General features: G+C 38.9%; 1 long non-coding RNA gene across 8 annotated transcripts in view; it reads left to right on the plus strand.

Moving 5' to 3' along the window:
• LOC101141243 (uncharacterized) overlaps positions 1-27950 on the plus strand; it is a 263129-nt gene that overhangs the window by 48933 nt on the left and 186246 nt on the right. For all 8 annotated transcript variants that reach the window (XR_010133010.1, XR_010133013.1, XR_010133011.1 and 5 more), the window contains exon 2: positions 17969-18132. This is a non-coding gene — a long non-coding RNA (uncharacterized lncRNA). The remainder of the gene's footprint in view (positions 1-17968; positions 18133-27950) is intronic.

Genomic DNA, 27950 nt, shown 5'->3' on the forward strand with positions numbered 1-27950 from the left:
AATCAGAGTAGATGATTGGCCTGGGCACTAAGAGCCTCGTGCACAATTTAGTGTTGTAAACGTGTTGGCTCTCTGCTATGCTAAAGAGACCGAGCTGGCTGCTGGGAGGGCTACAGTTCCTTGGTCGCTTGCTATCCTGTAGCTTGCTTTCTGGTGGGGGAAAGCCTCCTACGACGAGGAGGCTTATATTAAGCCTTATATTAAGGCTTATATTAAGGCTTATATTAAGACTAAGAGAAGTCAGAGCACAATGCTCTAAGAGCGTGACCTCCAGTAATCTCAAAGGAGTACTAATTGTCAAGGGGAAGCTCACTTTCAGGCAGAAGCATGAAGAAACGAAAGCAAAATTTATTGACTGTACTATGCAATATTGCTTACTCCTCAACACAACAATGTGAGGGATGTGCACTTCTTGTATTTTTTTTTTTTTTTTTTTTTTGAGATGGAGTCTCACTCTGTCACCCAGGCTGGACTGCAGTGACACGATCTCTGCCCACTGCCACCACTGCCTCCCAGGTTCAAGCAATTCTCCTGCCTCAGCCTCCTGAGTAGCTGGGATTACAGCCACCATACCCAACTATTTTTTAAAAATATTTTTAGTAGAGACAGGGTTTCACCATGTCAGCTAGGCTGGTCTCGAACTCCTGACCTCAAGTGATTTGCCTACCTCAACCTCCCAAAGTGCTGGGATTATAGGTGTGAGCCACCATGCCTAGCCTTGTATATTTTTTGTTTAAAAAATGAGATAAGTGTAACTGAAAATTAAAAATGTGTTAGAGCATATACAATGAAAAATATCTCCTCATCTCACTTCAATCTCTTAGTCTATCCCCAAGAGCAAGCAGAGTAAAAGATTCCTGTTTATTTTCCAGGTAATATTCTAATTAAATGTACGTGCATTTCATTGTATGCATCCTTTATTTCTATACAAATAAGAGTACACTAAATACCCTGTTCTGGACCTGACAGTTTTCCCTCAACAGCATATCCTAAAGTACTTTAAGTGACAATAGGTACATATGGCTTCACCTGTATATTTTTGTTTGTTCGTTTGTTTATGGCTACATAGCTTTCAATATATACGTTGGATTTTTGACAGACCAATAAATAGTGTCCCTCGGTCTCTGCCCCCTTCCCGTGGGTTCTGAAGAGTTTGAGAAGGAAAACAAATAGTTGGCATAAGGAGGCCACAAATTTAATTTTATTGCAGATAGAGGCAAGACTAGAAGTTAGAACTTTATGTGAATAGTCAAGCAGGCTTGTTATTACTGAAGCTGTGTATGTAGATCTTGTTGTGTAGCCTACAGCAGTTCCCAAAATGAAAAGTACAGTTGGGACAAGATCTACCAGTCAGATAAGTGATACCACCTTCTCACAGGTGGAGTGAGTCAAGGGCAAAAGCAAGATCATCAGGGTGATTTAAAAACTGCTTTGCACAGAAACCTGAATAGAGTAAATGGTACTCCTCTCTGACTGTATAGGCGGAGAGCATCCTTATTTAGCTAGTCCCCTGTGGATGGTAGTTTAGGTTAGTTCCATTCCTGCTACTGAGCATGCATTTTTGTTATTCTTTTTTTTTTTTTTTGAGCCTCACCCTATCACCCAGGCAGGAGTGCAATGGCGCAATTTTGGCTCACTGCAACCTCCACCTCCCGGGTTCAAATGATTCTCCTTCTCCTGCCTCAGCCTCCCAAGTAGTTGGGATTACAGGTGCCCACCACCATGCCTGGCTATTTTTTGTATTTTTAGTAGAGACGGGGTTTCACCATATTGGCCGGTCTGCTCTCGAACTCCTGACCTCGTGATCCACCCACCTCAGCCTCCTAAAGTGCTGGGATTACAGGCGTGAGCCACCGCACCCGGCCTGTCATTCTTTTTTTTACAGAAAAAGAAACTGTGGTTCTGTGAGTTTAAGTGTTCATGGTTACACAGCTAATGAGAGGGGGAGTCAGAATTCTGATTCACATCTGACTTCAATTCCAGGGCTCATCATTTCTCACATCCTCTACTCACCCAATTACTAGCATCTGTATGGAAAATCAGTAAGAGTCTGAGTCCATTTTTACTAAATCAGTAACAGTCTGAGTCCATTTTTATTAAATCTTCTTATTGTTTTCCTCATAATCTCCATGTGAGGCAGTTGAAGCAGGAGTATGGTCTCTGTTTTCTAGAAAAATAAATGGAGATTCAAAAAGGTTGACTTCTTTACTTAACATCACTAGTTAATGGCCAGGTCTAAGACTCAACCTCCTTGCACTTCAGACCCTTCTCCTGTGTGTCAGAGAGCCTTGGACTAGCCAGTGAAATATGAATGCAGACCAAGGGATTAGTGTTATCAGTGGCACGTTGATGGGAAAGAGCGGTGTTTGCTCCAGGAATGACAAGGATTCTCCTTTCAATGATATCTAGATTATGTCCTTTTTAGGCATCTGTGTTTGTGGTCTGTGTGTCAGAGCTTCCTGGGAAATGTCTAAAATGTAAATTCCTAGACTTCACTTAGACCTACAGACTATATGGAAAGAAAACCTGAAATTTGCATTTTAACAGGATACCTAGGATATTCTGATGGAAGTTAGTCTATGAATTGGGATGGAAGAACCCTGCTTTGAGGAATTTTAAAAAGTTTTGTTTTTTGGTATATAGTAAATGAGTCATAATCAGAATTGTGTCTTGAGGCAGTGTGTTATTGTGGAAAGAACATGGGCTTTGGCATTAGCTAAACTTAAATTGATTTCTCATTCTGCCATTTATTAGGTGGGTGAACTTGGAGAAGTTATGAGTCTCACTGAATCTCAGCCAGCTCATGTACATCACAGGTCTGCAATGAGGATTAAATGAGATGATGTATGTAAGAGCCTGCCCTCAGGCTCTACAAATGTGACTTCCTCTCCATTTTGTTTTCTTCTAGTATTTTTTCAGTAATCTATCTCATCTTCTCCACCCATGATCACTCTGAAAAGCAGTTTCTTGGTTTTATTTATCATCTCATTGCTATTACTTATGGTCCCTGCTATAGAAAAAAAGGACAGATGCCCAGCAGGGTCAGGTTTTCTTTAACCATACTGTTACATGCACAGGCCTTGTTACTCTACTCGTTCTGTAAGATCCATGGAGGAAGATAAGCAAAGCACGTTTACCATGTGCCTTCTCAGAGGACATGTACATTTGTTAATGAATTCTGAGTCATTAACAAAACGTTGCCTTAAAATGGTTTGCATTAAAATGAAATTTTACTTGTGTCCCTTAAATGTCTTGGAATGTGCTGGGACTGCTGTAGGCAAGCTTTGGAAGCAGGCCCTTCTCATTTTCCTGTTACCTTCCATCTCTCTGGGTTCAGTGGGCTTCAGTGTGTTCAGCAGCTACCAGGGCTCACCTAAGCAGCATTTAGGATCTTTCCTTTCTCTTGTTATGGCTTCAAACCTGACAGCTCCTGTGTGCACCCCCCTTAGCATCCTCTAAGGAACACAGTGGCTCACGCCTGTAATCCCAGCACATTGGAGCCCAAGGCAGGAAGATTGCTTAAGTCCAAGAGTTTGAGACCAGCATGGGCAACATAGTAAGAATCTATCTCTACAAAAAAAATTAAAAATTAGCCAAACCTGGTGACATACATCCGTGGTCCTATAGCTACTCAGGAGGCTGAGGTAGGAGGATCACTTGAGCCTGGGAGGTCGAGGCTGCAGTGAGCAATGATTGTACAACTGCACTCCAGCCTGGCTGACAGAGCAAGATCCTGTCTCAAAACAAAACAAAACTAACAAAAACAAAAACCATGAAACAGTCCCAACAAGGGTGTTCATTCTAATCATAACTTGGTATGGTAATTGCCTGCCTTTTGAAAAGAGCCTTTATAAAAAGTAAAACAAAATGAAAGAAAACCACTGAAATTTTGTATATCTTAGCAGCTTTAGGACAACATCATGGAAGAGGGTAAAGTTCCAAAAAAAAAAAATAATGATAATAACCTTTTGAGGGAGTGCATAATCTCGAGATGGGTGAGACTTGCTTTACAAACATATTCATGTCTTTAATAGACAGAAGAACAAGATACAGGAATAGAAAGATAGGAACATTCTTATGGAAACAGTGTGAAGAAATAGCCTACATCACAATTAGACTATATATATGATAACAGATGTGAACCTAGTGCTGTAAAATTATACTTTTAATTTTGCAAACTTCAATGTGCAATTAACCTGAATTTTTACCTGATAGAAAAGTGATTTACTTACCATGAACAATCATTTTAAAAGAAAAAACAACAAAGATAAAATACACTTATAAAACTTACTTTTCTTTCTTATGACAAAGGTAATACACATTTTTAGTTGAATATATAGAAAACATTTAGAAAATTTAGAATAAAAGAAGAACATAAAAAGTACAGAACCCCAAGATCATTACTGCTTACATTTTCATGTATATCCATCTACTCTTTTTTTCTATCCATGTAGTCATACTTGAGGGAGTCAAAAATGGAATCATAATATACATATTTTTCTTTTGCTTAAAAAAATACAGCATATGCCAGTGCTTCTCAAATGGTAATGCATATAGAAATCATTTGGGGGACTTTGTTAAAATGCAGATTCCTATTCAGTAGGTCTGGGTGGGACCTGGAATTCTGCATGTCTAACAAGTTCCTGGGAAGCACATGCTGCTGGTCGCGGGAACACACTTGGAGTAGCAGGTGTGTACCCCATTACATGTCATTATTGATTCCTTACAAAGTTATTATTATTATTTGAGATGGAGTCTTGCTCTGTCACCCAGGCTGGAGGGCAGTAGCACAATTTCGGCGCACTGCAACTTCTGCCTCCCCAGTTCAAGCAATTCTCCTGCCTCAGCCTCCCAAGTAGCTGGACTACAGGAGCATGCCACCACGCCTGGCTCATTTTTGTATTTTTAGTAGAGATGGGGTTTCACCATGTTGACCAGGCTGGTCTTGAAGTCCTGACCTCTAGTGATCTGCCTGCCTTGGCCTTCCAAAGTGCTGGGATTACAGGCATGAGCCACTGTGCCTGGCCTTACCAACTTATTTTTAATCACTGCAAATCTTCCATTATACAATGTATGTATCTCAACACTGTCATGAAATTGGCTAGTTAAGTTTACTCCTTTGCTCTTATTATACCATAAAAAAAAACTATGATAAACATTTTTGGGGTGAGAAATCTTTACACATGTCCATTGACATTTCCTTAAGGGAATTTTCTTGAAATGGAAGTGCTTCATCAGATTTATTCAGAATTTTAAAAACATTTAATACACACTGCCAACTAGCTCTTAGGAAGAAAACGATGCAGTTTTGAAAGGTACACATTAACCAGTTAGTTACATTACCTTGACCTGAAATTTCTTTTGGTTTGTTGTTTCCATTTCCATAATAACCCCACTGAGTTCTCTTGTATCTTTTTTAGTATTCTATAATCGATGTTTGCTCATGAGGATGTCTGCCCCACGCTGGCCAGACTATTAGCCTGAATGCTCAGCACAGCACTAGACGCTAAAGAGATGAGAGAAGGATGAATAGTTAAATGGAAACATATGCCTTTCACTAGATAAATACTTCTTTAGAGCACTGTAGTGGGGGCAGTATCAATTTAATTTCTGACACATTAGACACTTTGACCACTAATTAAAACCTAAGCATGAAAAATTACTTGCTGCTTCTTATGGAAAATAACCCACAACATCCTTTGGTGTTAAACTATTTCCTAAAACTCCCAAATCTGTGCATAGCTGGCCAAAGTTTTAAAACTACATGCACCAAAACCGGTGGGCTGTTATTATTATGCTTAAGGTTTTATTAGTGGCATTACATAATAATGCTTTTGTAATATTTTGATATAATATAGCTCATCATATAATAATTCTCATATAATATTTTGCAAATCCATCCCACATGGACCGTGTTTTTATTTATATTTGTGGTATTTTATTCATCATGATTTTTTGTATTAATTTTGATTTTTAAAAATATCTCCTTAAATGTTACTTGGACCCCTTAAGTTTTGCACCCAATATGACTGCCTGACTTGCTTTACCCTAGTTCTAGTCCTGGAAGTTAACTGTAACTTAAGATTTTTGAGCAGTAAGATGAAAGTTATAGCTTAAATTTTATACAGGTAATATCAAGTAATATCACTTAATCAAATAACATTTGCTTTAATTTTTACTGGTATAGTTAATTATTTTTCTTCTAGGTGTTACTGTGTAATCAAGAACATATTCAAGTCACTGTACCTGTGGGTGTGGTATGAAATATGCTTGCTTTTCGTAGGCAACAACGGGAGACGTTTGGAGTCAGGGAGCTATTCATACCAATACTTTTCTTTATCCATTGAAAGTTCTTCCTTTTGTTCAATTACTAATTCAAAAAATACCCTTTGATTGCTGTTGTGTGATAGGAACCATGACAGGTAAATGCTATGTATGAATAAAAATGAGTAAAACATAATGTTTACCATCAAGCTGTTCCACGTTTGCTAGTGGAGGGACACAGTCCGTATGAATATCAAATTAAACCCAGAGTTTAAATGGGACCAGAGAGGAAAAATGGGGACACCTGGAACACAGGAAAGATGTGGTCATGCCTAAGTTGTCTCTTCAGGAGTGAATTTTGTGCATGTGTTACACTCACCACACGCCACCACACACACCCCAAACAAACACACACAGAGATGCATTCTTTAGAATTTAGCCCATAACCATTGCCTTGGGAAGACTTAGATGTTTTGGCCAATGTACATTTAATCTAGGTCAAATTTTGCAAAACAAAACATGGAGTGCATTTGTTTGAGCAGGGGAATAATGCTGTCTTGGTCTTGAAGCCCATATGGCATCATGCATAGATTGAGAATCATCATGTCTGCTGAATTATGTTATCACTGACTTCAAAGTTTATCATTGATGAGCAGCAGCTGTTGCCAGGAATAGTAAATCACATCTTGCATTTTTATAAGAAATGGTATCATGGCTTTTCTGAATAACTGATTTTTAATAGAAGGCATAAGTCATCACTACACTATATATAGGAAGGGTATAGATTTACTTATATCATTCATTTTTGACAATTTTATTTGATTTCAAAATATTTCATTGAATGTTCACTATGTGCACATGAATAAGCTTAAGTCCCTATTTTTAAGGAGCTTAAAATCCATTTAGGAAAAGGACATGTCTGTAACTAGAGTTTAAAGCCCAATGTCGTATGTGTTGAGTACAGATACAAATCACTTGGATGGGAGTGAGTGGGAAAAACAAAAAGCTCAGGCCAGAAATAGGGAAGAAAAGAGGACTTTGTAGAGAAGGGAGCATTTGGCTCGAACTTTGTTGGCTGTGCAGGATTTGTTTCATTTAGGTGGTAAAACACTGCAAGGCATTTGATGCCAAGAAGATAGGATGGGCAAGAAAATTGTGAAGGTAAATGCCAGTTTGGGGAACTGGGAAGTAATTAGGCATTGCTATTGATCAGTGCTTCTCAACCCTGGCTGCACACTGGAATCATCAGGAGAGTCTTGAAAATACTGGTGCCTGAGTTTAACCCTCAGAGACTCCGATTTAATTGGTTTTTGGTATGGCTTATGCATCAGAATTTTTAAAAGTTCCCCAAATTATTCTCATATGCAGCCAGGGTTGAGAACTTCTGCTGTAGACTAATAACTTAGCCTGGTTCTATGGGAGGTAAGGCAGAAAAAAAAAAAAAAAGGAAAACAGAACATGCTTTTCCTGTGCTGAAAAAGAGCAGAGAATTTAAAAGAATATTCCTATTAGTTCATGTGGAAAATGTTAAGAGTCAGGGATTCTCATTTACATTTATAAATGAAAAAATAAGCTAGTCAAAGAAGGCTTGAAACTAAGGTAACATGACCGATCTCTAGAACTCATCGTGAGAAAGGACACGGTTTGAGGTTAAGGAGAGAGAACTTTGATTACAAGAGTAAGAAAATTATAATGAAAAGAGGAGTCAGCAGTTTGGCTCTTCATGTTTGTCTTTGGCTTGAATTGGAAACTATGGAAACTTCATCTAAAACTAGTCTTTTTTTTTTTCCTTTCATCAACTACCAAATGTGTATATGAGAAAGGGCACACACAAAGGGAAGTGAATAAAGTAGGGCGGGTGAGCTTTACTCAGAATAGATGAAGGGGAAGTACACAGCCACTGTGATATCCTTTCTCACCTTGAATTGGTCTTGTAGGCACAAGGCTTCCTGGATTCTTGAAAAATTCCTACCTTCTCACCATTCAGGTCTTGTTAATTCTGCCTTCTTAATTCAGTAGTGACTCCTACATTCTGTCAGATGATAGCCTTCTTTAGGAAAGAAAACGAAACCTGCTCATCCAAAACTTGGATAAATATGCCGGGTGCACTGGCTCACGCCTGTAATTCCAGCACTTTGGGAGGCCGAGGCAGGCGGATCACTTGAGGTCAGTTGTTCAAGACCAGCCTGGCCAATATGGTGAAACCTCATCTCTACTAAAAATATAAAAATTAGCCGGACGTGGTGGCACATGCCTGTAATCCCAGCTACTCAGGCGGCTGAGGCAGGAGAATCCCTTGAACCCCAGAAGCGGAGGTTGCAGTGAGCCAAGATTGCTTCATTGCACTCCAGTCTGGGCATCACAGCAAGACTCCATCTCAAAAACAAACAAACAAACAAACAAACAACAACAACAACAACTTGGAAAAATAAAATTGAATCTTCTTCTTCAAAAAATATATATACTTCCAAGCCAGTGTTTCTCAGCTTTTGGGATTATTCTAGCACTCAGACATGCTTCAGCCATGACATGCTCACCCATTCCCCACTGCAGTTACAATTCTTCACACTGCATTTTGTGCTCTTTAACGGTCCCAATGGTCATAGTTGTTTTGTTTTATTTTCATTGCCTAGCACAATGCCACACATATATTCAATAAATGTAATACTTTTACTTCTAGGTTCCAAACAAGACCTTGTTTCCATGGACTTGTAATACCTAAATAAAGAACAAACTCTTGTAACATTTAATTTTCATTAATTTTCCATCTTTCCATATTCCATAGTGTCCTCCCACTTCATTCTGGTTTTCACCATAAAAGATTTAGTTTGTAACAGTTTTTTTTTTTTGTGGTAGTAAATATCTGAATTTTTTTTCCATCATTGTTATCTGTAGTGAACTGGCTCTTGCAGGAAGTTTATCAGTGTCAACTCACTCATCTGCATCTGAAACGTTCGATGATGGATTGTCACTCAAGGGAACCATTATATTTCCATACTTAGAGAAGTCCCTTTGCCAATCGCAACAAAATGATACAATAACCATAATACAGAAAGAATCAGTGTGCCTCTACCTGCTCTTGTCTTACTGCTTCTCTTTAGGTCCTACTCAGTACTTCCTTTCTAAAGAGACAGCTTCCTAATTTCCCTACCTCCTAGTGTATCCACTGTCTTCCCTCTCCATTTCCTTCAAATACATAACTGCCAGATACATTTTTCTTAACTATAGGTATGATAGTCATTTTCTTACTCAAATCTTTCAGTGGATCTCTATTTCTAACTCAAATGTGTCCTTCTGACTTGGATATTTGTAAAGAACTTCACGCTCTCGCCCAGCTTTCCCTTCCCGAAGCTTGTCCTGCTCACCTTTACATGAGGCTCCAGCTTATTGTGCCTATTAGGTGCACTTTCAATACAGCACATTCTTTCCTGCCACCTTGGCTTTGTCTTAGCTACTTCCTTCCTATGAAATGTCTGGATTCCCATCAATAGAACATTAACTCATCCTCAAGGTCAGTTCAAAATCAGTTCCTTCATGAGGAATTCCCCAATTCCTGTAAATAAACATGATCTCTCCCTTCCTAATCTCTCCTTAGATTAGGAAATCTCAGTTCTGAGAAATAGAACTGTCTTTCTGTTTCTCTCAGGGTCTTCCGCTTGGCTTGTTTTATAAATATCTATAGCCTACACTATCTCCTGAGATGATAAAGGCCTTGAGGAAATGGTAGGTACATTTGGTACCTACCTTGAGGAAATGGTAGCAACACAGTAGGCATGCCTCAAGTATTTGAGACATGTTTCCTTAAAGTGTAGTGAAATATTAGGGCTTAGGGGGATAAGTTATATTCTTTTACATTCGAAATATTAGAAAGGAAGCCTAATGGGAAGGCAAAGAAATTACCTAATATAGGGCTTTGTATTCCTGTAATTTTGAACTCTAAAATCACTATGTTTTTCCTTGCACCAGCCTTCACCTCCCTACCCCCATATACACACTCACACATGTACACACGGGTATAGAGGGGACTTTTGGTCTGCATAAAAGATAAGCAGACTAACTCACTATGATTATTCTGAATCAGATAAAAATACGTAACACCCTTGACATGAAAACAGTCTTTGGTGAAGAAGAAAAACTTCATTAACGGTTCTTTAAAACAGTTATAATCCCTTTACTATGCTACTTTGGAAAGGAAATATAAAACAGTATGATTACATATTTAAGAAGAAAACTATAATGTATTTCAGCTCCTCCTGGTAAAATGTGGAATAAAAAGTAATCTGGACCTACCAAAAAAAAAAAGCCCAAACAGCTTCTGCTCAGTACACAGCAAAACTGTGAACATTTGAACATTTAGTGACATCTGGGCAAGAAAAGTCAGCCGGAAAAACAATCTGTTTTTGTGACACATTTTTGAGATGAATTCAAAGAGCAACTTTTAAGGACAAAAAAGCAAATTAGTGTTTTATGTTGGGGAGAATATTTTATTCTTCCTTTTTCAGGGCTGCAACTCAGTAACCGCATCCCCTATAATGCTGGCACTTATGTCTCATAAATACTCCGTAGGTTTAGTGACATGGCTCATCTGGGAGCTTTCCCTAGGCAACTAACATTGCCACTTCTAGATTTTGCTTTCAATGATAGGCCTAGTAAAAGTTGGATGTCCCTGATATGTAATGGTAACAACTGAAAATGCCATTCTAATATTTTCTGTAGCAAAGAATGAAAGAGCTAAAGGGGTTTTCTTTATTAAGTCAGCCTAGGTAACTCAAATATTCTCCTTTATTCTCCTTTCCAGCTTTCTGTTGATTTTATTGCGATTAAAACACCATCAAATGAAAAGATGAATTTACTGTTAAAACTTAAAGTTTCTTATGTACAGTCCAGCTATTGCATTACCAAAAGATGCCAAAGGAAAATGAAGTGTTCTCTCTATATGGAGATTGAATTTAAAAATTAATCTTATTTTTTAAATGCCTGGCACATTAGCCTACACATACTTTTAAACTGTGTTCCCTCTTCACCAGCTCTACTCTTACTGTTTCGATTCAAGTCCTGGAATGGAGAGGATTACTTTCTTCTGGATGTATCCCTGCCTACTCCCTCACCCTCATCAAATTCACCCTCCACTCTGCCGCCACAGAGATGCTTCAAAAAGTACATTAGATCATGTCATCTGTTGAAATTCTGAGGTTTCTCTTTGTCAGGCCATCTAAGGCTTGTGAAGACCTGGCCTTGCCTTAGTTCTCACCATTTTTCCTCTTGCAGCCCTGTCCCCAGTACATACAGTCAGGCCAGACTGTGTCCTGTCCCCTGAACCTATGATACTCTGCTGGGCTTTCATTTCCTCTCCTGAATGTTCTCGCTTTTTGCTCCCAGGCTGTTTCCTATTCAACCTCTCATTCTCAGTTCAGCCCTCACCTCTGTAGAGATGCTTTCTTGGCCCCCTCTCACGTGCCACAGCCTCTTGTGATTCTTCTTTCATAGATCTTGCCGCACTATACTGTGATAGTGACTTCCTGCCTCTCCATCCAGGCAGTGAGCTCCATGAGGATCACTTGCTATGTCTTTTTTTGGTCTGTCTTTCAATATTTCCCAGAACAGGACCATGAACTGGGGAGGTGTTGATTATGTCTTTGTTAAAATAACATCCAATCTATATTGCTTAAAAGTAGCTCACACAGGCCGGGTGCGGTGGCTCACGCCTGTAATTGCAGCACTTTGGGAGGCCAAGGTGGGCGGATCACGAGGTCAGGATATCAAGACCATCTGGCTAACACAGTGAAACCCCGTCTCTACTAAAAATACAAAAAAAATTAGCCAGGCGTGCTGGCAGGCGCCTGTAGTCCCAGCTACTGGGGAGGCTGAGGCAGAAGAATGGCACGAACCCGGGAGGCGGAGCTTGCAGTGAGCCAAGATGGCGCCACTGCACTCCAGCCTGGGCAACAGAGTGAGACTCTGTCTCAAAAAAAAAAAAAAAAAAAGTAGCTCACATATTTTACACTGCCACTCATTTCTCTTTTAAATTAATTATCCCTTTTCTATACCTGCTTCAAAACAAATAATACAGTACCCAAAGCCATTCAACAGGCTTGAGCACAAGACCATAAACAAATCAGTTTAGTTCACTAAACACTGTTCGTTTTCTAATACACAGCAGATATTTCTGATTTCAGTTGCAGAGCTATTCTGATTGGCTCATTTTAGTAGTTATGTTTGATCAAATTGATTAGAGGAAACCACACTCCCTGAAGGGGTGATCAGAAAAATTGGTGCTTGTTGGTCTCTGATGAAAAATGGACAAGCCTATTTAGCATATCACCTAAAGCTACCTTAGGAATGTTTTGGAAAACTGTTCTGCAGCTGAGTCCGAAGTCAGGGTCCACAGCCTAGAGAGGAAATCACATTCTTGGAGGCGGTGCTCTAAAGAAGTGTTACTGATGGTGATGAAAATGTGCACCGAAAGAGATCAATGAAACAGGAGCTGTTTGACCCATTGCATGAACTGCACTCCACGTTAGGTTTCCGTTGTGTACACTCCTCATTGTATTCACCATCTATTCCCACTCTCCAGGATATACGCACTCACACAGACAAAACAGACACACAAACACACACACTCCAGCAAGATTTAGGTAGGAAGTAACCCAGCCAGGAGAGATAGACACAGTGAGATCTAGAGATTCTATTTTTATAAAGGCCTTGCAACTTGCAATCAGAAATGATGTCAGGGAAAGTGGCGATTGCTGTTTGATTGGGTGAATCTACCATTAATTAGTAAGAAAAGCACTGTTGGTATTTTGAACAAAAGTTATTATTATAATTAGGACAGTTGCCTCATTTGTCAGGAAATTCAAACTGTAATTTTTAGCGGTGATTTAAGGTTAACAGGTGAAGAAGCTATGCTCCCATGTTTAATTAAAGAAAAGATAACTAAGGATTTACGTATGTTACTATATATGTCTTTCCCGTTAGGCTCTAAATTCCTTGAAGGCAGATATGAAAGTACAGCTACTGCACTGATGGTGACCAAAATTCCATGCCTCTTGTACATGACTGTGTCTAGACTGGGGCATTTCTTATCATAGAAAAATATGAGCCTGGCTCAAATATTGTTTTATTTTTACTTGAAGTGCAATCTCTTTTGGAGTGGATCTGTTTAGATTATTTCCAAGGGTTTTTTTGAAGAGTCATAAAGGACGCACTTGAAGGCTGTCTGATCATTCCTTGACATGGGCAGAATTATGGGGAGCATTTGATGAACTGAGTACCCAGCTAAGTCAGACAGCTGTGGGCAGTGGAAAAGAATGATGGATGTGAGCTGGGCTGGGAGGCAGGGAATGGGAAGCAGTCAGAGGAGAGAGGGGCTTTCTTATGCTTTATTTCACCAAATCCTCACAAGAAACTTGCAATGGAAATTGTATCGTTCCCTTTTATGTGTGAAAAAACGGAGGCTCCTGGAGACTGAGAGATTTGTTCGCATAGGCGATGCATGGAAGAGGCAGGGTCTAAACCCAGGTAGTTTGAAGCAGTGCTCTTCTTTACATGCTACAATACATAGCCTTACCCACAGCAGACTTGGAAGTCACTGTGCTTGAATTTTCTTTGGCTTTGACACTTTGTGGCATTGGGCAAATCACTTAATGTCTCAGGATTTGTTTCCTCAGCACCCAGCACAACAATGCCTTCCCTGTGTTCATTACAGCAGTGTTGCAGTGGCCTAACAAAATAGCACAAGTCAGAAATCACTTTGTATTTGTAAATTACAAAACATGAAATGAATATAAAGTTATTATTATACTTACGGCCCTCAGCCTACACCTGAAGAAAGAGCAAAGCAATTTGAGAGACACTGCTAGTGTGGAGTATGAACTTGCATTTGCAATTTCATAAAGACTTTTTTTTTTTTGCTGCAAGGGTATATTAATTATAACTGCCAGTCTTCAGTGCACTGCTTATCTTACATGCAATTAATTATTCCATAAATCAAATAAGCGAGTTGTTGGCAAATGACATCTGCAATCTTTGAGCTGACAGCAAAATATATTATGAACCATAAATATCTCAGGCCAACTTTTCTTTTCTAGACATTTTGGTGCTGCTACCCAGGAAGAGATTATTACTGTGAAAAAACACTTGTGCTTGCTGATGATAACAGAACATGTTCAGCCCTCTTAGCAACCGAGGGGGCAGCTCTTTAATTTCTGATCTCAGGTCAGCAGGCTCATTTGACAAGACCAAAGTGGGATAATAGAGACATCATCAAAATAATTTGTCAGGCCTGCTAACATACTTTGTTCTGAGAACTCTGGTCTCTGAATACTGCTTTTCTGATCTTATGTGACCCTAATTCCTGCCTTTGCTAACACACCTGGAATAGTGCCTGGCACATAGTAGATACTCAACAAATGTCTACCTCAAACTCCAGTCTTAGACTATTTACTTTCTATTTCCTCAGCACTGTTGACTGATTGTTTCTTCTCCTGAACATCACTTGATTAATCTCTAGCATCTTATACTGTGTGCAGACCCTGCTGTATTCTTCTGGGTTGAGTCTTAGCCTAAGGCCTTGGTTGCCTTATCGGCTTTCAGTCAGCTCACAACTGACCAGTTACAGTTTTGCACATGTTCCTGGCCCTCTACTGCTCTCTACCCTCCTGTGAAAGCATTGGCCTACCCAGGTCCCCCTGGTGACGCTTTGCACAGCAATTGTAGTTGGGTGATTTTGACAGACTACAGTCACTCCTGGTGGCTTGATTTAATGTATTTTAACATCATCCACAAAATATGTTTTTCCATTTTTCAACAGGGTTGCACTTCTTAAGGAAATTTGCAATGTAATCTACTCATGACCTAAAGAGATATAAGTAGTTTTCAGTTATTTAACTTAGTAAATTGTCTGTATATTGGTAGATTATAAAATATCTCTTTCAGTCTTTTATGATTCTAGTATCCCTTTGCTCTTTTTTCTTTACACATTATGCCAATTACAATGGAAATATCAATTTATTTCAACTTATCAATGTTTCTTTAAAACAGCAAACTGCTCTGTATGCCCGTGCATACCAGCATAAAAAGGCCATACCATCACAATCTGTCATGAAATGTGTACTGTATTCCATTGATTCTAACATGCACATCTTTTAACATGTTAATATCTCTAAAACTGGCTGCATTTTACAATTGAAGGCATCTTAGTACTATTTCAGGATTGAATGGACCGTAATTTTTATCTCTTAGGACTATATAAAATAGTGGCATATTATGCAACCAAAGGTACCTTAGAATTGATGAAAACCAGTCTAAAGCTAATCATAGCTAAAAGTTTTAATTCATGTTTGGCAGATATTGTATGGTGTCTCATTCAGTCTCCCTCCATCCTCCTTTTGCTGTGCTTCTCTGTACTATGGAAATTCCAATGCTTAAAATTTTTTAATTTTCAATGTAGCTAGAGTTCTAACTAAGAATGGGGTTTTGCCAAATAGATGAGCACGCAAAACTTGGAATGTGGAAATGAGACAAAGAGTGTCTTCCTGTCATTTTTGGGTGTGTGCTACTGGCAATCGGGATTCTGAAGACAGTATGTTCCTCTGCAAGAGCATTCCAGTAGCCTTTTTCCAGCTTCCTGTGTCCTAGAGGCAGCTATGGAAATGGCAGCAGCAAGTGGAATTTCAGCTTCCTGATCTCTGGAGCACTGTTCTGGGGCGTGCTTTCCCACTCAGTAGTTCCAATGGTGGTATCAAAGTAGTGACTTTGTGTTGCTTTAGAAAAAATTCCTGGAGGCCCAGCCCATAATCAACTCTTCTAGCCTTTCCAACAATTTCACAAACACTGAATTCCCTTTATTAAATCCCTTTCTGCTTAGAATACCTAGAGTAGTTTTGGTTTTCTTTACTGGTGTATTTGACAATTACATCAGATTATTATATGTACCCTAACACAAGTAAATCTATCAGAGAAATAAGAGGCCCTTTACCTGTTTTCTTTACATCAACTGTAGTTATTTATTTATTTTTTTGAGACGGAGTCTCGCTCTCTCTCCAGGCTGGTGTGCAGTGGTGCAATCTTGCCTCACTGCAATCTCCGCCTCTTGGGTTCAAGCGATTCTCCTGCCTCAGTCTCCCAAGTAGCTGGAACTACAGGCACGCACCACCACACCCAGCTAATTTTTTTGTATTTTTAGTAGAGACGGGGTTTCACCTTGTTGGCCAGGATGGTCTCGATCTCTTGACCTCATGATCCACCCGCCTTGGCCTCCCAAAGTGTGATATACAAGCATCAAGGTTTGTCATCGTGATTAAAGTAAATGCAATGCAAACAATTTCCTTCAGAAAAACAACAGCACTTAGAATTTCTATAGCCTCATCATACGACTATAAAAATAAACATTATTGTTTTAATAACATCTTTAAGTTCTTTAAGGTCAAGAAGGATAAGCAAACAAATAGATGGACACATAAATAAATCATTGTTTATGAAAAAAGAATTCACAAAATATTTTCACATTTATCTCTCCATTTGTCACTTGGAGAACTGGAGTTTGAAAAAAAAAGCAAAAGAAAACACTATATGGGATATCAACATGAACCATCTGTCTGACCTTAAATAAGTCATTTCATTTTGCTGTGACTCAGATCCTTTTTCTATAAAATATGGAAAATAAGACCTGTCAATTGCCTGGACTTCAAAGATATTGTCAAGAAAAATATTACATAATGCCCTTGCATATGCTTGAGAAAGAACTTGTAAGTTTTGGATATTAAACTTGGATTGTGTACTTTTAGTATTATTGTTAATACTTCATAAAGTGTCACAAAAAATTGAAATTAACCATATATAGGAAATTGATCTAATTAAATAGAACACATCTACCTCATTTTCTTTCTCAAAATTATAGTTTCAATCTGCAAAGAGCTCTGTCCATAGATGTGATAATGAAGTATATTCCAAGGTTAAACCAGGACTTCTCTGAAAGCCATGAGGGATCAGTTTGATGCTAAAAATAATCCACTAATAAATGTTCCTCATTTTAAGTTCCCTTCTCAGAAATAATTAAAGGGTACATCTCAGAGGCCAGTAATTTTCAGGCTAACTGCCACTTTTTAATCTAAGTTTTTTCTTTTTTTTTTTTTGTTTAAATTTATGATACTTAAGCCACACATCAACGTATTCAGTGAAAACACTTCTTTAGGATATGTCAGTTACGCTGAACAAAGAGAGAAGAATTAATTACATATCTTTGCCTTAGAATAAGATTTTCATTTCTATTAATTCTTATATATAAAATCAAACTGATGCCTCTTGCAAGCATCTTTTGTATGATTTTTCATTGGTTTAAGCAGAGTTAGATGTCAGAGTTCATTTTAATTTAAAAAAATTTAAGCTTTCGGATTTGACAAATGTATTTCTTTCAATATGCAGCTGTGGAAGACACTGAAATATGTGAGCTATTATATCTATTTTAAGTAACAAGAATAGAAACTTCAAAATAATTACATTTCTATAGCTAATGCTTGAAGATAGTTTAATGTGGTGGTTGGATGCACAAACTCTGGAGATGACTTCATGAACTTAAATTCTGTATTTCTCCATTTGTAAAAGGAGACAATGATAATATTTGCTTTTCAAGGTTTTCATAAGCATAAGCATTAAATGAATTAATACATTTAACAAGGGTCTTTTTTTTTTTTTTTTTTTGAGACAGGGTCTATCGCCCTGGTTGGAGTGCAGCAGTGTAATCATAGCTCACTGCTGCCATGAACTTCTGGGCTCAAGCGATCCTCCCACCTCAGCCTCCCTGTGTGCTGGGATTAAAAGTGTGAGCCACCATGCCTCATCATAAGGGTCTTCAAAGAAACCCTATTTCATGTAAGTGCTCACTAAACTGTTACCACTTACTGTGACAAGATACAATATTGTCTCTTTTTTTGTCCACAGGGCCTATCATATTTAGAAACGTGACTTCTGGTGTGTCCAGGGCCAAATAAAAATGTTTTCTTACACTTCACACATAATACATTATATTAAATGGCAGAAATCAAAACAATAGGAAATAATCACAAATTAGTGAGCTCAGGGATTGGACTTGTCTTTAATTTCAAATATGTGCCATGATTTTCTATGTAATTAGAGTACATGAAAAGAGAATAAACCAAATCTAGACATCTCTAATTCTAATATTACAAACAAAACATATTTGAAAACATTCAACCACTTGATTGTATTCCTCAGCTTTCCTAAAATGGTTACTAAATTGCAGACTTGGATGAAGCATTTGCCCCCAAATGTGTGTCTGTTAAACTTTAGTTTCTTAGGATGCTCAATGAAAATAAAAACAGTACCATAGTCAAATAAGTTAAATAAATTGAGAAAAATTGCATACTGTATTCTTTCTTGTAAATTCACATTGTTCATTAGCATATTATAGTCTTAAAATAAAGAAACTAATTTGATTATGTTTAACCAACTTCTCCAAAATATTTGATTATAAGATCAAATTTGTCCTCATTTGTGGGATATTCTACAGAACTGATGATCCAAAGGATGTGCATTTGAAAATGACAGCATAAAAATGAAAATGAGGTCTCTAAGTATGCTTATTTATGCAAAAATTATACTAGCTAAATATCAAACTATTGTTTTCATTTATTCAGACTTTCTTGATGCACTTGATATGGATTATATAAATCTATGGACAAAAATGACATCAGTACAATGGTGATATTGGAGTTTTGTACCATAATCTCTGCATAGTGCACTGATTTTGACAATCACCTATGGATGAAAATACATTTGCCAGAGTCTAGGAGTTAAATGGAAAAGTTAACAGCACACCGTTGGAGAAAAATATCTGGGAGTAGATGCATTCAAGGGAGTAAGAAGAATAATTACCTGTATCACCTCACCCCCAGGGTCCACTTCTTAGTACCAAGATAGACTCCCTTCAGCAGGCAATTTCTCCCATGGGGAAAAGGAGAGTATAATGAGTGAGTACCCAGCTTTTCCAGCTGTGTGAGGCACATCCCAAGAAGCCCATCTTTCTTTCACTCAACTCAGAATATTGAGGGTATTAGCATGGCTAAGTGGCTGGGACAGGGCAGTAGCAGGAAAGAAAGGAGAGGACTCACAGCAACCAGGACTTGAAACTCAGTACAGGGTATGTATCCTTTGAAGCATTTCACAGAGCCCATCAGGAGGCCCACCCATGAACCACTTGGGACACGATATCTGTAGCATCTCCCTGCAACTGGCCCATAGGAGCCCCCGATGTTTTGTGCATATTCCCCTTCCCTTTCTCCTATAGTCAGTTGCCTGCACATGCACTCCAGATGGTGAGTGTGAGCATTTACCTACAGCTTTTGAGTACATGCAGTCAGCAGGCTCAAATTTGAAGGATTGGGAGGAATACAAAATTGAGCATTTCAGGGCACTGTCCCAGAGGAAACAAACAGAAAGCTTTCAGGACCCAGTTTGGTTTTGTGGATTTAAGAGAAGACACACAATCATCAGAATTTCTTCTCCACCCATCCAAGAAGTGTGGATTGGGTGAATCCATAGAAAAGATCTGAGAGAGCCTCAGATTCCCTATAGGCTCACTGTTGAAGATATTTCTCTCAAATCCAGTCAGTAAAGACTAGAGAAAGTGACTCTTTCTTCAAATGTGAAGACAGCAGTGCAAGACTTTGAGGAACATGAAAAATCAAGGACACCTAGTACCACCAAAGGAACATAATTTTCTGGTACCCAACCACAAAGAAATGGAGATACACAAATTGTCTGACAAAGAATTCAAAACAATTGTTTTAAGGAAGTCAGTAAGCTACAAGAGAACACAGATAGAGAACTTAATGATATTAAGAAAGCGACACATGAACAAAATAAGACGTTCAACAAAAAGATAGAAATTATTAAAAGCAACAACCATGATTTTCGAGCTGAGAATACAACGAATGAAATGGAAAACACAATAGAGTTTCAATAGCAGACTTGATCAAGCAGAAGAAAGGGTCTGTCAACTCAAATACTAGTCATTTGAAATTATTCAGTAAAAGAAATAAAAAGGAATGAAAAATTCTTATGCGATTGATGCAACACCATGAAGAGTAGTCATATATGCACTATGGGAGTCTCAGAAAAACAAAGAGATAAAGGGGAAGAAAACTAACTTAAAGAACTAGATCAGTCTCTCCTTGTCTGTAGTTTTGCTTTCCTTGGTGTCAGGTACAGTACAATGATATGTTTTAAGAGACAGACAATGAAAGAGAACATGCAAATATTGACATAATTTTTATTACAGCATATTGTCATAGTTTTTCTGTTTTATTATTAGTTGTTATTCTCTTACTGTGCCTAATTTATAAATTAAACTTTATCATAGGAATAGTGGTGGTGGCCTGTCTGGAGTGGCCACTGCCAGGATGCCAGCTGCAGCAGGGGAGGTGTAGCTGGGGCTGTGCACTCTGCAGAGCTGGGGGGGCCAGGAACAGGTGATCCTAGTGGGAGCCCTATATGCTACTGAGTTAGTGGGGTGGGAGCCTGTGCTCCCAGGCATAGCTGCAGCTGCCCAGCCATGGCTCCAGCCCTAGGCATACCTGTGCTCTCAGGGGCCCTGGAAGTCCCCTGCCCTTACAGGCTTGGAAGTGCCTGCTCCCGTTCCCTGGCCTCTTTCCACTGCTGACACCTGCTCTGTGGCAGAGCAAAGTTGTGGATTTGTTGTGATAGCTGAGCCTGGGAGCTGTTGTGACGTGGTCAGGTGTGTGTGTTCAGGGCAGTTCTGATACACCAGACTCCCCACTGCCTTTGCCTCCTCTGGAAACTGCTTCTGAGGCTGAAACTTTGGATGTTAATGAGCAAGGTTGGTGGGGGAGGCCAGGACGGCTGAGGGCAGCTAGGTGTGGGCCTGTGGACACCCCTTAGTGCGGACAGCCTGGGTGCTGTGGATGGCACGTTGATGGCAGCGAGAGGCAGACATGTTCCTAGGTGGGAACGGGTGGGTCCCTGGTGAAACCTCACCTTCAAGCCAGGGACAGCTTGAAGCATGGGGGCCTGGCTGCCAGTTCCGGTTGCAGTCTGTGACCTGGAGTGAAAACTTCATTGATGTCTTTCAGCCAATTGGATGGTGCTTTTTCCAGACCCACAAATGGCTGCCCATGGACCAAGCAGTATGTACTTCCTCCATTCTGAGCCCATGAAAACCCCAGACTCAGTCAGACTCTGACACTCATCAGGATGACAAGCCTGCAAATAGGATCTACCCACTTTGGGTATGCACTCCGCTGAGAGCTATTCTGTCACTCAGTAAAGCTCCTTTCTGCCTTGCTCACCCTCCAGTTATTCACATAACCTCATTCTTCCTGGATGTGGGACAAGAACTCAGGGCCTGCTGAATGGTGGGAGGGAAAGAAGCTGTAACATGTTCCTGGCCAGCTCACCAAGCTGCAGGTGGTGACATACTCCTGGACTATGGGAGTGAAGAGTAGTGACCCTTCTGGGGGCCCAGACCTTGAGATTCTCCGAGCCAGAGCTGCTGTAACACTATAGCTCTCCTGCCCTCTGCTGGTGCTGGGTGGCCACCCAATGCAACAGGACGCAGCAGCAGGCCTGGGCCAGCCCAGGAGCTGGGAGCCTGAGTGGGGTGGTGGAACTGAAAGGGCTATAACACAAACCAACCAAAACATGCCCCACTCGCTTGCTGCACTGTGGGTGAGGAGAAGGAGAAAAGAGCTGCAGCCCTTCTAGGAAGCCAGACCTTGGGGCTCCCTGAACTAGGGCTGTGACATGCTGTAACACCTTCTTTAGGATTCTGCACTTCCTGGCCTTTCTGAGATTTTGGATGCCACCGTGTTCCCCTTGTCCAGATGCTGGTGTCCGCAGCAGAAGCCACTTGTGATATATCTGGTCCAGCTGCAGCTTCATATGGATGAGGTGCCTGTGCCAGTGCCTGTGCCAGTGCCTGGAGCTGCCCGCCCCACCACAGCAGCTAGCATGCCTGGCTGTGTGCAGTGCCAGATCCCACACTTGCTCACTCACACAAACCTCACCGCTCCATGCCTGGCTTGCCCTTGGCAGGAGTACCATCCAGGCCGGTAGCATGAGCCAAGTGCAACCTGCCAGGCTGAGTGGACAGAACAAGCCCAGGGGACATGAACAAAACTCAAGCAGAAGCACTGCTGTCCACAGAGGTTTCTGGCTGGCAAAGCAACACCCTAAGGATCCTATGACAATAGGTATATATGTATAGGCAGAAACATAGTATATATTGGTTTTAGTACTATCCATGGTTTCAGGCAGCCACCAGGGGCTTGGAATGTGTCCCTATAGATAAGGGAGGAGGATTTTAATAGCTGAAAACTTCTCCAATCTTGGGGAAGATAGGGGCATTCGGGTACATGAGGCTTAAATGTGCCCAAATAGGTTTGACTTAAAGAGGACTTCACTGAGACACATTATAATCAAATTGGCAAACATCAAAGATAATTTTGAAAGCAGTAAGAGAAAAGAAACTCATCACATACAAAGAAACCCCATTAGACTATCAGATTTCTAAGCATGAATCTTGCAGGCCAGGAGAGAGTGAGATGACATATTTCAAGTGCTGAAAGGAAAAAGAATTGTCAGCCAAGAATACTTTACCTTGCAAAACTATCTTCCAGAAATGAAGGAGAGATAAAGACTTTGCCAGATAAAGAAAATATGAGGGATTTTATCACCACCACATATGCCTTATAAAAAATGTTAGAGGGAGTTCTTCAAATGGAAAAGTAAGGATGCTAATTAGTAATACGAAAACATATGAAAGTGTAAAACTCACTGGTAAAGGTAGCATATATTGTCAAGTTCAGAATACTCTAATGCTGTAATGGTGGTGTATAAACCACTTTTACTCTAGGATAGAGGTGAAAAGACAAAATTATTAAAAATAATCACAATATGCCAGTGCGGTGGCTCACGCCTGTAATCCCAACACTTTGGGAGGCCGAGGCAGGCAAATCATGAGGTCAGAAGTTTGAGACCAGTCTGGCCAACATAATGAAACCCCATCTCTATTAAAAATACAAAAAATTAGCTGGATGTGGTGGTGTGTGGCTGTAATCCCAGCTACTTGGGAGGCTGAGGCAGGAGAATGTCATGAACCTGGGAGGCGGAGGTTGCGGTGAACTAAGATCACCCCATTGCACTCCAGCCTGGGCAACAGTGCAAGACTCCGTCTCAAAAAAAAATTCACTATAATAATTCGTTAATGAATATACAATATAAAAAAAGTAAATTATGATATCCAAAACTTAAAATGTGGAATAGGGGAGTAAACGTGTAAAGTATATGCAATCAAAGTTGAAATCAGTTTAAAATAGACTGTTATAAGATATTTTCTGTAAGCCCCATGGTAGCCACAAAGTAAAAACTTTAGTAGATACAGAATAATTAAAGATAAAGATAATAAATTAAAGCATGCCACTGCAGAAAATCATGAAATTACAAAGGAAGAGCAAGAGAGGAAAAAAGGAACAAAATAACTACAGAAGAGAAAACAATTACCAAAGTGGCAATAATAAATCCTAACGTATCAATAATTACTTTAATAAACGAACTAAATTCTGTAATCAAAAGACCTACAGTGGCAAAATGGATAAAAACAAACAAGCAAGATTCAACAATATGATGTCTACAAGAGACTTATTTTAGCTTTGAGGACACATATAGGCTAAAAGTGAAGAGATGGAAAAAATATATTCCATGCAAATGGAAACTAAAAAAGAGCAGGATGAGTATCTGCTATTTATATAACATAAAATAGATTTTAAGTCAAAAACTCTGCAAAGAGACAAAGATATTTATAATATAATACACAATATCTCTATAAACTTATAATCATATATAATGTATATTATGTTATATAATGTATATCCTTATATCAATATATATCCTTATATCTTTATATTTATTATTATATATGCCATATATAACTGTAAATATATGATATATATAATTATAAATATCTTTGTCTCTTTTTGCAGTTTGACTTAAAGTCTATTTTATCTTATGTAAATAACAGATGTGTTTATCTTATTATATATTTATATAATAAGAAAGGGGTTAATTCATGAAAAGGATATAACAATTGTAAATATATAGGCACCCAACATCACAGCACCTAAATATATCAATCAAATATAAACTGGTCTGAAGGGATAAATAGATAATACAATAATAGTATTTCAAGATAATATGCATGGCAGACCACATATAATCTATTGAAATTGTAAAAAATAAAGAAAAACACAACAGGACTTCCTCATAGTTACACATTAGTGAAAAGAAAGTGTTCTAGTTACCACTCTTGTACATTTGATGGATATTCTCAATGTCCTGCACTATGCTAGGTCTTAAAGAAGTATAAGACTTGCACATGTATCTTGAAAGAGTAGCTCATTGCCCAGCATAGAAAGAAAGAGGAGTAGAAAATTTCAGGCATGGATAAAGGTGCAGAGGTGCAAATATATATACACTACTCAATAGTAGGTAAGGGAGTAACGGCAACTAACGTTAAGGAACATTGTCTACCATATTGTGAAGGGTCACAAAGGTCATGCATACTAACATGATGATTAACTGTCTATAGCAAAGCTATGAGTAAAATTTAAATTATATGCAGCCTAGGTATTGAAATTTGACAACCAATATAAATGAATTCGTACGTTTATGAAAAATTCTTTATTTCTTTTTAACAATGACCTAGTAGATTCAGAATCAATTTTTCAGTGCTTTTCAAGATAATTTTGATACGATTGGAAATAAATAGTTCTAAATATTAAAAGAAAACCTGAATTTTTGCAATGTCCTTTCTAAATTTATAAACACAAAATTTTCATACTGCAGAGATACTTGGGGAAAAAAATATTTGTTGTTTATATATACTCACCCAGAATCTACACAATTACAAATTTCCTTAAGTTTCTGGCAGCAAAAAAGAACATGAATAACTAAATACAGAGAATCATAATTGGAACATATTCAAGAGGTGGAGAATCTATTTAAAACCGACAACTCAACAGATGTAGTCTAGTCAATGGTTATATTTGCATAAGCATGAAAGCCAAACAAACATGTCTGAAATCTCATTGGTAAAACACTGTATGATTTAAAAAATTTTGGGGGGGTTGTCAGAACTCCTTTTTAGATTTATTGCATCCCCTCAACAGAAGAACCGACTGCCGAGGAAATTCAAAACACATCCATGAAAGCAGAAAATTATAATGTGACAAGTGAAGAATTGAAATGGATTCACCCTAAAAGCAGAGCCAAATATCAGCCATTGTCATGGGCCCCTAGGAGGACTGAGTCTGGTGATGCACGAATACCAGAATGCAAGTGTGGTGCAATGACAGCAATAACACATGTGTGCACCTTGAAGCCAGAGGATGGAAACCCCAGCCAAGGCCTCTTTCTCTTTTCAGCCATGTAAATTCCAGTCTTGATCAATAAGCAATCCAGGTGTCAATGAAAGTGGAAGGAATACATATTCCTCCTCCCACCAATCTTAAACATTAATAGCAGCAGGATTCTCCTTTCACAGAAAAGCATGATTTTAAGGTTTTGGTCCCCACTGAATACAAATTCCCAAGATACAAATAAAAGTACTTTGATTTATAGATTAATCCAGACATTTTTATGTTCTGTAGGCCTGACATATGCTTGACAGAAACCCCACAAGGTCAGAAAGTCCTGTTGTCTAAGAAAGAATTTCTCTTCTGCTTTCTTGCTCATTTTGGCCTGAGAGGAAGGTGATACTACAGTTAGTTGTGGTCTTAATAAAGAGCATTGAAGTCAGAGTTCATAAGTTTAGGCTTTTTTCTTTCTCAGGAATTATTGAAAAGAATGGCTTACAATTTTTTAAAATTTATTTTGGGAGAGATAATCATATTATTTAGGGAGAGAGATAGTTATATTATTTTTCTGAATCTCTCAAGCTTCACATAACAGTGAAAGATTCATGAACCACTGACTTAAAAAAGGTACAAAAGCAACAGTTTTTAAACCACCTGCTATATACTCATTTGACAATATTAAGGGGCAATGCTTCTGGTGTTTTCAAAGAAATTGGAGTAGTGGGCAGGAGAGCTATAATTAAGGAGGAGCACTGCACTGGGATTGGACCAAGGTTTTATATTAAGAACAACATTCGGTTTTATCCTAACTAGTGTAACTTCTTCATTCCACAAACATGTATTGAATAACTTCTGAAAATAAGGCTCTTTTTGCCTTCAATAAGATCTCTGCATGTAAAAGAAAAATGCTAGTACTAGTTATACAAAAACTTTGAAATAATATATCAGCAGGAGGCAAAATCAAAACAAAACAAGGCCTGGTGTGGTGGCTCATGCACTTTGGGAGACTGAGGTGGGAGAATTGCCTTAGACCACGAGTTTGAAACCAGCCTGGGCAACATAGAGACCTTGTCTCTACAAAAAGTAAATACGCTAGCAGGGTGTGGTGGTGGATGCCTGTAGTCCTAGCTACTTGGAAGGCTGAGGTGGGAGGATCACTTGAGCCCAGAAGGTAGAGGCTGCAGTGAACTATGATCATGCCTTTGCACTCAAGCCTGGGCAACAGAGCAAAACCCTATCTTTAAGCAAACAAACCAACCAACAAAACAACAGGACCCCTGTCGTATCTCTCCCCAAGAATAATATAACAGGCAATTTCTTGAATATTAAAACTGGTATTCCTTATAGATTATTACAGTGGCCTCACTTTAAAGAGAAGAACCTGAAGCCCGAAAAGGTGAGGTCAGTGCTTTAAATTAATAGTTAGAAAGTTGCAGAATCAAACAGACTCAGTGCTCTAGATTCCTAGCCCAGTTACATTTTTTTAGTATGACACTATCACTCTTAACAACAACCAACAAAACCCAAACTGCTTAAAACATTTTAATCCAAGGCAAATCTTTAGTTCTTCTGGTTTGCTGGAGTGGGAGGTGGGGTGGAGGGACTTGGGAAGCAGTAGGACGAGGCAGTGGAGATTTAACATTCTTGTGTGTGCTGGAGTGCTCTGCTAGGTGCTTCCATTTTTAATCTCTTTAAATGCAAGAACTCTGTGAGATCAGTGCTATGCCCTCCATTTTCCAGATGAGGAACCATGAGTCTCAGAGAAGCTAAGAAATTTATCCAGACACCCACATTTTTTGTGAGTGGTGGACTTAAGATTTGAACCTGTTTTGGTTTCCAAGTTCTTTGGTCTTTTTACTGTTCCTTAATTGTTGCCTGTTGCAGGATGCCTTGCATTTCTTCATAAATGAGTCCAATTTTTGCCTGCCACCTGGTTTATATGACTGTCCAGATTGATTTTTCTTTTAAATTTACATTTTGCAACTGTAGGCTTTTTTCCTTTCCATTTATCTCCTGCCTCAGTCATGAGGTTGGAAAAAATGAGAAGTATGCTGGTTTTGTTTGGACTGAGAACATTCCAAAATGTTTGGCTGCACCTCAAAACCCTGTTAAAATAATATTATTTATAACTTTCTGCTTGGTCAATTTTGTTTTAAGTTTGGCTATCTCCCATACGAGGTTATTCTTTCTCCTTGATGGTAAGGTTTGCTGCTTGAAAGCCTTAATCTTAAACATTTTTCAAGTAAGACTCAGGTCCTTGCCTTTATGATGAATACAAACTCGTTAGATAATAGCCCCAAC

The sequence above is a fragment of the Gorilla gorilla genome, chromosome 2 (assembly GCF_029281585.2).
Source record: "Gorilla gorilla gorilla isolate KB3781 chromosome 2, NHGRI_mGorGor1-v2.1_pri, whole genome shotgun sequence".
NCBI classification, from domain to species: Eukaryota; Metazoa; Chordata; class Mammalia; order Primates; family Hominidae; genus Gorilla; species Gorilla gorilla.